This window comes from Schistocerca piceifrons, chromosome 5 (genome assembly GCF_021461385.2).
Source record: "Schistocerca piceifrons isolate TAMUIC-IGC-003096 chromosome 5, iqSchPice1.1, whole genome shotgun sequence".
Classification (NCBI taxonomy): Eukaryota; Metazoa; Arthropoda; class Insecta; order Orthoptera; family Acrididae; genus Schistocerca; species Schistocerca piceifrons.
In genome coordinates, this window is record NC_060142.1 from 273,381,822 (window position 1) to 273,395,066 (window position 13,245).

The 13,245-nt window shown below is 40.2% G+C and overlaps 1 protein-coding gene across 1 annotated transcript in view; it reads right to left on the reverse strand.

Annotated features, from left to right (window-relative positions):
• LOC124798940 (carnitine O-acetyltransferase-like) overlaps positions 1–13,245 on the reverse strand; it is a 97,037-nt gene that overhangs the window by 74,121 nt on the left and 9,671 nt on the right. The window lies entirely within an intron of this gene.

Here is a 13,245-nt window from a genome sequence, read left to right on the forward strand (position 1 = left end):
TCTCCAGCAAGATAGTTAAACTCACCTCCAGACAGACCGTACCTTGTGGAAAAAGTTTGCACCTATGCAGTCAAAATCAGGGATTAATGCAAACCTGGTTCGTCAGTATCATTCCAATAGTGGAAAGTGTTATTCATTATTAAAAGAGTTAAATGATGCATCAGCAGGAAACTTACTTCAACAATGAAGTGTACAGATTTTGTGGGCAACAGATCAAACACTTATGGAAATTCATGGCGCATGGACAACACACAATGTCATTGCTGCCCAGAGTAAAATGATGCCAATAGCTTGAAGACTGCTAAGTAGAGCACTGTGAGAAGGGCAGAGCAGTTGCAAACCAGTAGCACACTACACCTGCTGTAACATGTGGACACATGATATACAGTGCTTACACAATGATTATTACAAATATTTCGAAGAAGGCAGCTATATCTCTTGGCAGCAGGTATGCTATCAATGGTTGTGGTGTGAAGTTTGTGATTATTGACATACTGTTTTCCACCATTTATTTACACACTACTTTATTTATTTATTTTTTAAAGATTCTATTGGTAGACCAAACTGTAGTGTAGCTCGAGATGTAGGTTAGGTTGAAAGGTAGCAATCTGGTTGAGAGTTAGGGAAGACATTCCATGTATCCCAACAAAAAGATACATTTTTAAATGAAGGGTGTGGAGTAACAACTACAGAAGTCTAGGCTAGATTGGAATGTGATAGTTTGATACAATGTCATAAAACTTAATAACAAGTTAAGTTTCCTTGGCAAGACTAATGGCGTGCTTTTGGGTATTTGTCTGAGTTGTTGATTCTATGTTTTGGACAAAATTTTGACAAAAAATGGACTCAACAGCTTGGCTTGCGAAAGCATGCCATTACAGAACACCCTCACCAAAACCTCCATATTCCTGTGGTGGCCTCAATGCTTTGGCAGTTAAAATGCACATGATTATATAATATCATAATCACTATATTGGTTGCATAGTGCTCACAAATAGTTGCTTTGTGGATAGTGTCACTGGTTGAAACTGATGAGTTATATGGTGTCCTTCAGCACTTTGTTATCAACCACGACCTAATGGAATATTGCATATTGTGTGCATAATGGTTTCTTTACTTCCAAACAAACAGTGTTGCATAATAGGGAGGGGGGGGGGGGGGGGGGGGGGCTTAATCAGTCTGTCACTATACTCTAGAATCGTCAACAAATCTGAACTCTCAAGATACTTAAAGAACGGATGCTTCTCTAACTGTCTCTCAAACTTAGTCCCATTTTGAGCTCTATGCTATTTTACACTGGTAACATGCTTCAGTTAACTATAGGTCATGTGAGTATTCAACCCACACCAGGCTTTCGCCCATCAAAAACATATGGGCAGAGGCGAAACTTGGTGTGAAGAAAGACTTGGACTCTGTGTTATGTACTTATCATTATCTTTGAAATGATATTAAGGCTATCGGGGAAATACTAGAAGAAATGAAAAATTATTGCCCATTTCATTATGGTCAGTTTAGTGAAATGCCTTTTGTGACATACATTGTGAAGAAAGCAAATGCTGTGTTCTTTTGATGACTAAAAATATTCTAATAATAATACTGATCTCTTTGAACTATTAATATATGCAACGGAAACAAGTGCAGTAACACAAAGTGGGATTCAAACAAAATATTGTCACTGTGCAGCTGCTTTCTAGCGTGTCTACTAACTTGTTGATCTAGCAAGACTTTTGATGGTCATTTGAGCACCCAGAAATTTCTTTAATTATTTATCCAGTCCTTAACTGCATTGCATGTAGCTCTGTTTGCTATAAACCAGCATGCCCAAAAGTAGCATATAGTAAATAATCCTCTTCTTACAGATGCAGGTAGCTGTTTGCTTTGAAATATACCAAAGTATTTGAGTAAATATAAAGCTACCAATAAGAGATAAATAGCATTTATTTACATGTTGATTGAAATAACTTTGTGACTGACATTTCAGCAACTAAATTGGTAGGAGCCAGCTACAACTGTTCAGAAGGAACGGCGAGATAGGTCCCCACCGAAGACAAAGACACAGAGGGACTCATATCCTATCTTTTGCTTTTGAGAAGAAGCTTTCCCTGCAGTCTGTGTCTGTAACTGAGTGTCTGTAACTGAGTGTCTGTAACTGAGTGTCTGTAACTGAGTGTCTGTAACTGAGTGTCTGTAACTGAGTGTCTGTAACTGAGTGTCTGTAACTGAGTGTCTGTAACTGAGTGTCTGTAACTGAGTGTCTGTAACTGAGTGTCTGTAACTGAGTGTCTGTAATTGCACACTTTCATCACAGTGTCATTTTGTCCAGGTAGCATCAGAGAAGTGACTGTTACCGAAGGGACATTTGTCACTACAATGGTTTATATAGCAAAATATGCTTGACTCACACGTCTACTACCTATGCACTTCACCTCACCTCAGTCATGGCTAACAATGTAGTTCTTGTTGCTACTTCGCTTCAGTATGATATTGTAGGATTACAGAGGTTGGAATGTGAGTGCTGAAGTAAACATGCTGTTTGACTGAATATTCCAATGTTTACTGAATGACAGCTTGTGAGAATCAACAGTGGAGGCAGCAAGCAAAGAAGTTAGAGAAGTAGGTTATTCGCTCCTCCAGCCAGCACTTTTACTGCTCCAATATTTCAGTTGGTACAATGCACTGTGGAAATGAAAAATAATTCAAGATTGAGCCTTCTATGACTAATCGATAGTACTGAGAGAGTTGTTAGTCATTGCGCCAATACACAGTGACACTCCATTCACCTAAGTTGAATGTTGTGTTGCCAAACGTATGCTCTGCCTTTGGTTATTGACTACATTATTCACGCTTACTTTGTTTTAAGACCATCGGGAGCATGCTTGCCTTACGCATTAGGAAACTCTGACACATGCCAAAACATGGAAAGTCTTGAGTTTCTTTGTTAATCACTATCAACTTTATCACTAGAACAGCGAAAGTGGTCAAAAAGACACCTTTCTAGTTTTATTTCCATGATAACAAATTCAATTTTTTATATTTTCTACCAAACTTCATTACTTTTATTGATTTAAGCGCACTAAGGAGCCCTTTTGTTCTTTAAATTAAATGTAATAGGCAAGGACCAGAGGCTACAAAAAAACTGTGATATACATGAGCACTTTACCAGACAAAACAGGAACTTACATATGACTCAAATCAGCACAGCACTGTGCCAAAAAGGTACTTTTCACATGGGAGTTAAGCTTTATAACAAACTTCCTGAAAACATAAAAGCTATCACTGAGGTCAATACTTTTGGAAAATCTCTAAAGTCATATTTACAGCATCACTGCTTTTATTCCATTGAAGAATATTTAAATTTATGAAATGTGTTATATAAATACTTGTGGGTAAAGTGTATTATTGTAAGCTTAAATATGTATTATTGTAAGCTTAAATATGTATGCCTTGAAATTACTTTCAGCCTGTATATTTATAACTTGACTTGTCCAATGTCTTATGCATAAGCTGCTATGTAGACAACAGGACCAATAAAAAATACTTATAACTGGTTCTTCTTTGATGCTCTCTTCCGTTCTCGATATCTCTTAAGCCCTGCTGATAATTTCTCCTTCCTCTCCTGTGAAAGGGGCTTCCGACATTTAGGGACTCTAGGTGGTCTAGGTCCAAGACGCTACCATAGCACAAAATTTCAAACATCATCTACCTGAAGATCAGAGATCCCAGCTGAATCCAAGGCCTTTAGTACTTCATTAAGCCACAGGCTTCCTGTCTTGTAGCTTTTAACCAATGAGATGATCTTCTTGACAAACCCATTATTGTTCATTCGTTGTAGGTGCCCATATAACTTGAGCCTCCTATGTCATATACTGGTGTTTGTTGATTCTGACTGTTGATACAGGTCAGAATTACACTTCAATTGGAAGGATCTATCTGAGAGCAATCTCGGGCAGTGAATTTTCCGTGAATATGTCTTTCGGCTTTCTCCAGGTCATCCATCGGCCTTTTCTGTTCATCAAGAGAATCTCTGCAGCATACGGAAAATGTGGTCTGACGCAGTTCTGTAATTACAGATCTTAACATTCTTCAAAATGCACTTCTTGTTGTACAGATTGTGGGGTAGATGGTATGCTGCGACGAGTTGTTATACCTTTCTAAGATGGAGGTGCCGTCTCTACCATTAGGGTGGACCCAAGGCTTTCAGCCTTCACCCCTAGTAAATTCCTTTAGTGGTTCACACGCGATGACAAGCAACGATGCAGATGTCACTACCCCAGGGAGCATCCAATATCCACTCACCAACGGTGGTGCATTCAGGCCTTCGGATTCTGGGGAGCCTGACCTCATTGTGTGGAGAAGATCGGAGTTCCCTAAAACCAAACTTTATGATTTTTCATCAATTCTACCTTTGACAAATGAAGTACAATTCACTTTATCTGTGCAATTTCATGGAAATTTCTTAAAGTATATCAAGAACAGCTAGAGCATCAATTGACACCTGAAGCAACTCCTTTTTAGAATATTGTTGTTCCTATAATTACAAAGGCAGTGTTATATTTTGCTTTGGTCAAACAACCGCTGCCTCAAATGATCTCTCTCTCTCTCTCTCTCTCTCTCTCTCTCTCTCTCTCTCACACTCACACAAACAAACAAACACACACACAAACACAAACAAACACACACACACACACACACACACACACACACACAAACACACACACACACACACACACAAACACACACACTTTGAAAGGTTGGGCATTGGAACATAACTTTTCAATCTTATTTTATGTGCTTTTTTGCCTTCATTAGCAGTCTACCACCATTATAGATATGGTCTCTGCTGTATTCAAGTTTTGGAAAACTGATTTGTATTTAACTTGCAGCCAAATATCCTTCCTGCAGCCACAGTTGTCATTCACCTAAGGGAAGAAGACGAATGGTCCGCCTCTATAAACTTTGTTACACGTGTGGTTATACTTGCATAGAGTGTTGTCTGAAGCAGAAAGCGGGACCAGTTCAGCATTTACCTAAATGAGTGTGGGAAATCACTTAAAAACACTCTCAACCCGACTGGTACACCTGCTGTGGTAGTTAATCCACCACACAGATTCGTTCTGGGTCTGTCTCACATTCCTGTCTTGCAAGTTAGTGTGCTGGTCATTACACTATGCAAACAGCTTCCACTACTCCTCCCCCCCCCCTTCCCCTCATTATAGGCATTTTCATTATGTTGCATCCACATGTCCTTACTAATAGAGATATTATGCATATTCTGAATAGCTCTGATATTGAATCTGAAGTGACTTATCGGATTCAGATGGAGATTTTCTGCCAGAGACAACTGATTATGAAGATAACAAAACTGAGAAGTTACCATAAGTAGAGGTCTCCCATCTCAATTCTTTTCACAACATTCTAGCAGTCAACTGGCATGACAGTGAAAATGACATGCTAGATAAAGAACGGGTCACTAACACGTCATCACATGGATGAAAGGCTGCTTTGAAAATCCTACGGGAGAGAAAAGGACCCACTGTACATGCCTGTCATTAAGTAGGTGGCTCTGTCATCAGTACCATGAATAAATGCTGTGTTATATATATATATATATATACATATATATAGAAACATTCCACGTGGGAAAAATCTTTAAATATGTCTGCTTGTGTCTGTATGTGTGGATGGATATGTGTGTGTGCGCGCGAGTGTATACCCGTCCTTTTTTCCCCCTAAGGTAAGTCTTTCCGCTCCCAGGATTGGAATGACTCCTTACCCTCTCCCTTAAAACCCACTTCCTTTCGTCTTTCCCTCTCCTTCCCTCTTTCCTGATGAGGCAACAGTTTGTTGCGAAAGCTTGAATTTTGTGTGTATGTTTGTGTGTCTATCGACGTGCCAGCGTTTTCGTTTGGTAAGTCACATCATCTTTGTTTTTTTATATATGTTGTTGTTGTTGTTGTTGTTGTGGTCTTCAGTCCTGAGACTGGTTTCATGCAGCTCTCCATGCTACTCTATCCTGTGCAAGCTTCTTCATCTCCCAGTACCTACTGCAACCTACATCCTTCTGAATCTGCTTAGTGTATTCATCTCTTGGTCTCCCTCTACGATTTTTACCCTCCACGCTGCCCTCCAATACTAAACTGGTGATCCCTTGATGCCTCTAAACATGTCCTACCAACCGATCCCTTCTTCTGGTCAAGTTGTGCCACAAACTTCTCTTCTCCCCAGTCCTATTCAATACTTCCTCATTAGTTATGTGATCTACCCATCTAATCTTCAGCATTCTTCTGTAGCACCACATTTCGAAAGCTTCTATTCTCTTCTTGTCCAAACTATTTATCGTCCATGTTTCACTTCCATGCATGGCTACAATCCATACAAATACTTTCAGAAATGACTTCCTGACACTTAAATCTATACTCGATGTTAACAAATTTCTCTTCTTCATAAACGCTTTCCTTGCCATTGCCAATCTACATTTTATATCCTCTCTACTTCGACCACCATCAGTTATTTTGCTCCCCAAATAGCAAAACTCCTTTACTACTTTAAGTGTCTCATTTCCTAATCTAATTCCCTCAGTATCACCCGACTTAATTCGACTACATTCCATTATCCTCATTTTGCTTTTGTTGATGTTCATCTTATATCCTCCTTTCAAGACACTGTCCATTGCATTCAACTGCTCTTCCAAGTCCTTTGCTGTCTCTGACAGAATTACAATATCATCGGTGAAACTCAAAGTTTTTATTTCTTCTCCATGGATTTTAATACCTACTCCGAATTTTTCTTTTGTTTGCTTTACTGCTTGCTCAATATACAGATTGAACAACGTCGGGGAGAGGCTACAACCCTGTCTTACTCCCTTCCCAACCACTGCTTCCCTTTCATGTCCCTCGACTCTTATAACTGCCATCTGGTTTCTGTACAAATTGTAAACAGCCCTGTATTTTACCCCTGCCACCTTTAGAATTTGAAAGAGAGTATTCCAGTCAACATTGTCAAAAGCTTTCTATAAGTCTACAAATGCTAGAAATGTAGGTTTGCCTTTCCTTAAACTTTCTTCTAAGATAAGTCGTAACGTCAGTATTGCCTCACGTGTTCCAGTGTTTCTACGGAATCCAAACTGATCTTCCCTGAGGTTGGCTTCTACTAGTTTTTCCATTCGTCTGTAAAGAATTCGTGTTAGTATTTTGCAGCTGTGACTTATTAAACTGATAGTTCGGTAATTTTCACATCTGTCAACACCTGCTCTCTTTGTGATTGGAATTATTATATTCTTCTTGAAGCCTGAGGGTATTTCACCTGTTTCATACATCTTGCTCACGAGATGGTAGAGTTTTGTCAGGACTGCCTCTCCCAAGGCAGTCAGTAGTTCCAATGGAATGTTGTCTACTCCGGGGGCCTTGTTTCGACTCAGGTCTTTCAGTGCTCTGTCAAACTCTTCACGCAGTATCGTATCTCCCATTTCATCTTCATCTACATCCTCTTCCATTTCCATAATATTGTCCTCAAGTACATTGCCCTTGTATAGACCCTCTATATACTCCTTCTACCTTTCTGCTTTCCCTTCTTTGCTTAGAACTGGGATTCCATCTGAGCTCTTGATATTCATACAAGTCGTTCTCTTATCTCCAAAGGTCTCTTTAATTTTCCTGTAGGCAGTATCTATCTTACACCTAGTGAGATAACCCTCTACATCCTTACATTTGTATTCCTTTTTGCCTGCTTCATATACTGCATTTTTATATTTTCTCCTTTCATCAATTAAATTCAATATTTCTTCTGTTACCCAACAATTTCTACTAGCCCTCGTCTTTTTACCTACTTGATCCTCTGCTGCCTTCACTACTTCATCCCTCAAAGCTACCCATTCTTCTTCTACTGTATTTCTTTCCCCCATTCCTGTCAATTGTTCCCTTATGCTCTCCCTCAAACTCTCTACAACCTCTGGTTCTTTCAGTTTATCCAGGTCCCATCTCCTTAAATTCCCACCTTTTTGCAGTTTCTTCAGTTTTAATCTACAGTTCATAACTAATAGATTGTGGTCAGAGTCCACATCTGCCCCTGGAAATGTCTTAAAATTTAAAACCTGGTTCCTAAATCTCTGTCTTACCATTATATAATCTATCTGATACCTTTTAGTATCTCCAGGGTTCTTCCAGGTATACAACCTTCTTTCATGATTCTTAAACCAAGTGTTAGCTATGATTATGTCGTGCTCTGTGCAAAATTCTACTAGGCGGCTTCCTCTTTCACTTCTTAGCCCCAATCCATAATCACCTACTACGTTTCCTTCTCTCCCTGTTCCTACACTCAAATTCCAGTCACCCATGACTATTAAATTTTCGTCTCCTACACTATTTGAATAATTTCTTTTATTTCATCATACATTTCTTCAATTTCTTCGTCATCCGCAGAGGTAGTTGGCATTTAAACTTTTACTACTGCAGTAGGTGTGGGCTTCGTATCTATCTTGTCCACAATAATGCGTTCATTATGCTGTTGATAGTAGCTTACCCGCATTCCTATTTTCCTATTCATTATTAAACCTACACCTGCATTACCCCTATTTGATTTTGTGTTTATAACCCTGTAATCACCTGACCAAAAGTCTTGTTCCTTCTGCCACTGAACTTCACTAATTCCCACTATATCTAACTTTAACCTATCCATTTCCCTTTTTAAATTTTCTAACCTACCTGCCCGATTAAGGGATCTGACTTTCCACGCTCTGATCCGTAGAACGCCAGTTTTCTTTCTTCTGATAACGACATCCTCTTGAGTAGTCCCCGCCCGGAGATCCGAATGAAGGACTATTTTAGCTCCGGAATATTTTACCCAAGAGGACGCCATCATCATTTAATCATACAGTAAAGCTGCATGCCCTCGGGAAAAATTACGGCTGTAGTTTCCCCTTGCTTTCAGCCGTTCGCAGTACCAGCACAGCAAGGCCGTTTTGGTTATTGTCACAAGGCCAGATCAGTCAATCATCCATACTGCTGCCCTTGCAACTACTGAAAAGGCTACTGCCCCTCTTCAGGAACCACACGTTTGTCTGGCCTCTCAACAGATACCCCTCAGTTGTGGTTGCACCTACGGTACGGCCATCTGTATTGCTGAGGCACGCAAGCCCACTAACGGCAAGGTCCATCGTCCGTGCGTGCGTGTGCGTGTGTGTGTGTGTGTGTCTCTGAGGGAAACATTCCACATGGGAAAAGTATATCTAAAAATAAAGATGATGTGACGTACCAAAAGAAAGTGCTGGTAGGTCGATAGACACACAAACATACACACAAAATTCAAGCTTTCGCAACCAACGGTTGCTTCGTCAGGAAAGAGGGAAGGAGAGGGAAAGACGAAAGGATTTGGGTTTTAAGGGAGAGGGTAAGGAGTCATTCCAATGCCGGGAGCGGAATGACTCACCTTAGGGGGATAAAAGGACGGGTATACACTCGCACACACACACATATCCATCCACACATATACCACTGTCCTGTATATGTGTGGATGGATATGTGTGTGTGTGCGCGAGTGTATACCCGTCTTTTTTTCCCCCTAAGATAAGGCGGAAAGACTTACCTTAGGGGGGAAAAAAGGACGGGTATACACTCGCACACACACACATATCCATCCACACATATACCGCTGTCCTGTATATGTGTGGATGGATATGTGTGTGTGTGCGCGAGTGTATACCCGTCTTTTTTTCCCCCTAAGGTAAGTCTTTCCACTCCCGGGATTGGAATGACTCCTTACCCTCTCCCTTAAAACCCACTTCCTTTCGTCTTTCCCTCTCCTTCCCTCTTTCCTGATGAGGCAACAGTTTGTTGCGAAAGCTTGAATTTTGTGTGTATGTTTGTGTTTGTGTGTCTGTCGATCTGCCAGCACTTTCATTTGGTAAGTCACATCATCTTTGTTTTTAGATATATATTTCCTACGTGGAATGTTTCCCCTCTATTATATATATATAGATACAAGCAGACATATTAAAAGGAAAAGAGTTTGGGCAGAGATGTCAGTTGAGGCAGAAGTGCAGAGGCAAAGATGTTGTTGAATGACAGGTGAGGTATGAGTGGCGGCAACTTGAAATTAGTGGAGGTTGAGGCCTGGCGGGTAACGAGAAGAGAGGATATACTGAAGAGCAAGTTCCCATCTCCGGAGTTCTGACAGGTTGGTGTTAGTGGGAAGTATCCAGATAACCCGGACGGTGTAACACTGTGCCAAGATGTGCTGGCCGTGCACCAAGGCATGTTTAGCCACAGGGTGATCCTCATTACCAACAAACACTGTCTGCCTGTGTCCATTCATGCGAATGGACAGTTTGTTGCTGGTCATTCCCACATAGAATGCGTCACAGTGTAGGCAGGTCAGTTGGTAAATCACGTGGGTGCTTTCACACGTGGCTCTGCCTTTGATCGAGTACACCTTCCGGGTTACAGGACTGGAGTAGGTGGTGGTGGGAGGGTGCATGGGACAGATTTTACACCGAGGGCGGTTATCCTTGTAAATTTTAGATCATATATGGATTGTAATCATGATGTTGGACATGTGTGTACATCTTGCCAGCTGCTGAAACAGGAACAATAGGAAATGGCCTAATAAATAATTGACATATGCATTTGTGTTTCTGGCTTCTGAATTTTTCTGGTGATTCCTCTGACAAGAGAGAGGATACAATAAGAAATGGATAAATAAACATACAGTTTCTTGGCACTTGTCAGGAGGATCACGAGTTTAACAACAGGATGTAAGAGTAGCAATGAGCTATCAGATGATGTTCAAATTGCATAATGCTTATAAGCTTAAAGTACCCAAATGGCAAAATGTGATAAGTAAACTCAAAAGACACTACAAGTAAAAAAGAAATTTCTTCTTTGTCCTTAATTATATTCCATTTTGTAGCAATACTTGAAGTAGTTACACCTCATCATAAGGTATTGATCATTTGATTGTAATAAATTGTGGTCCTGTGAGAAAGAGGAATGCTTCTCCTTAGAGAGATGGAGCATTATTTAATTTAAACTTACAGACCTTTTTTATTTAGTCTGATCAGATTACTTTTCAAGCTGATTACCAACCATAAGATAACTGCTCTTATTTGAGTCGCACTGTTGGAATAATTGGCTTTCCAGTACCTTGCCTTGATCACAAGCAACTTCCATCTTACGTGTTTCAGAAAATTTCCAGCATCAGATCTGTGGTACAAAAGCAAAACCATGTACCGAGATGAGAGAGATGTAACATCTTTCCTGTCTCGTCTGTCGTGTAAATTTATTTGCTTCTGTACAATAGGTAAGATGGAAACATGCCGTATGTTGTTTGTTTATGATCAAGGCAAGTGGTTTTTTTAGTTCTCTGAATCAAATGGTTGCAGGCCTCTTAACTGACTTTGTCAAAAGTGATCAAAACAGAAATAAAGGAGAGGATAATATGAGCCTCACACTTGTACTTCATCAACTGACTTGTTAGTTTTGTCTTGAATTTTGTATTTCCATTGCTACTGCAGTCATTAAGAATACAAAACAAATAAACTGTGTGTGTTAGCGATGTTGTTTAGCATGCAATGGCACTTGTAGAAAGGGAGCTAAGTATCTCGTTCACAGATCGTTTGGGTGATTTTTCTTCTCTTGTCTTCCAAACCTAGAAATTGGATGGCCTTGTTAATTTGTAATTGGCTTTAGCCAACCATCTAGTTTCATTCATAATTATAGTCCTCCTTTCATTCTTTGTAGTGTTTAAGACGTAAGTACAAAACGAGAGTAAGACTGAAATTCTCTCACGATCTGTTCCCTTCCCCCCTTTCCCTGCCTTCTCTTGTTTTCTTTCCTTTCCAATACATGCTTTTTATTTTCATTGTGTGTGTATATATATATATATATATATATATATATATATATATATATATATAAAAATACAAAGATGAGGTGACTTACCGAACAAAAACGCTGGCAGGTCGATAGACACACAAACAAACACAAACATACACACAAAATTCAAGCTTTCGCAACAAATTGTTGCCTCATCAGGAAAGAGGGAAGGAGAGGGGAAGACGAAAGGAAGTGGGTTTTAAAGGAGAGGGTAAGGAGTCATTCCAATCCCGGGAGCGGAAAGACTTACCTGTCCTTTTTTCCCCCTAATGTAAGTCTTTCCGCTCCCGGGATTGGAATGACTCCTTACCCTCTCCTTTAAAACCCACTTCCTTTCGTCTTCCCCTCTCCTTCCCTCTTTCCTGATGAGGCAACAATTTGTTGCGAAAGCTTGAATTTTGTGTGTATGTTTGTGTGTCTATCGACCTGCCAGCGTTTTTGTTCGGTAAGTCACCTCATCTTTGTATTTATATATAATTTTTCCCACGTGGAATGTTTCCTTCCATTATATATATATATATATATATATATATATATATATATATATATATATATATATATATATATATATATATATGACTTATCACACGAAAGCGCTGGCAGGTCGATAGAAACACAAACACATACATACACACAAAGTTCTAGCTTTGCCTTTACAAATGTCTGCTTGTGTCTGTGTATGTGCGCATGGATGTGTGTGTGTGTGTGCGCGCACGCGCGCGAGTGTATACCTGCCCTTTTTTCCCCCTAAGGTAAGTCTTTCCGCTCCCGGGATTGGAATGACTCCTTACCCTCTCCCTTAAAACCCACATCCTTTCGTCTATCCTTCCCTCTTTCCTGACGAAGCAACCATTGGTTGCGAAAGCTAGAATTTTGCGTTTATGTATGTGTTTGTTTGTGTTTCTATCGACCTGCCAGCGCTTTCGTATGGGTCACATCATAACAAAGATGATGTGACTTACCAAACGAAAGTGCTGGCACGTCGATAGACACACAAACAAACACAAACATACACACAAAATTCTAGCTTTCACAACCAATGGTTGCCTCGTCAGGAAAGAGGGAAGGAGAGGGAAAGACGTAAGGATTTGGGTTTTAAGGGAGAGGGTAAGGAGTCATTCCAATCTTGGGAGCGGAAAGACTTACCTTAGGGGGAAAAAAGGACGGGTATACACTTGCACACACACACATATCCATCCACACATATACAGACACAAGCAGACATATACAGAGGCAAAGAGTTTGGGCAGAGATGTCAGTCGAGGCGGAAGTGCAGAGGCACAGATGTTGTTGAGTGACAGGTGAGGTATGAGTGGCAGTAACTTGAAATTAGTGGAGATTGAGGCCTGGTGGGTAACGGGAAGAGAGGATATATTGA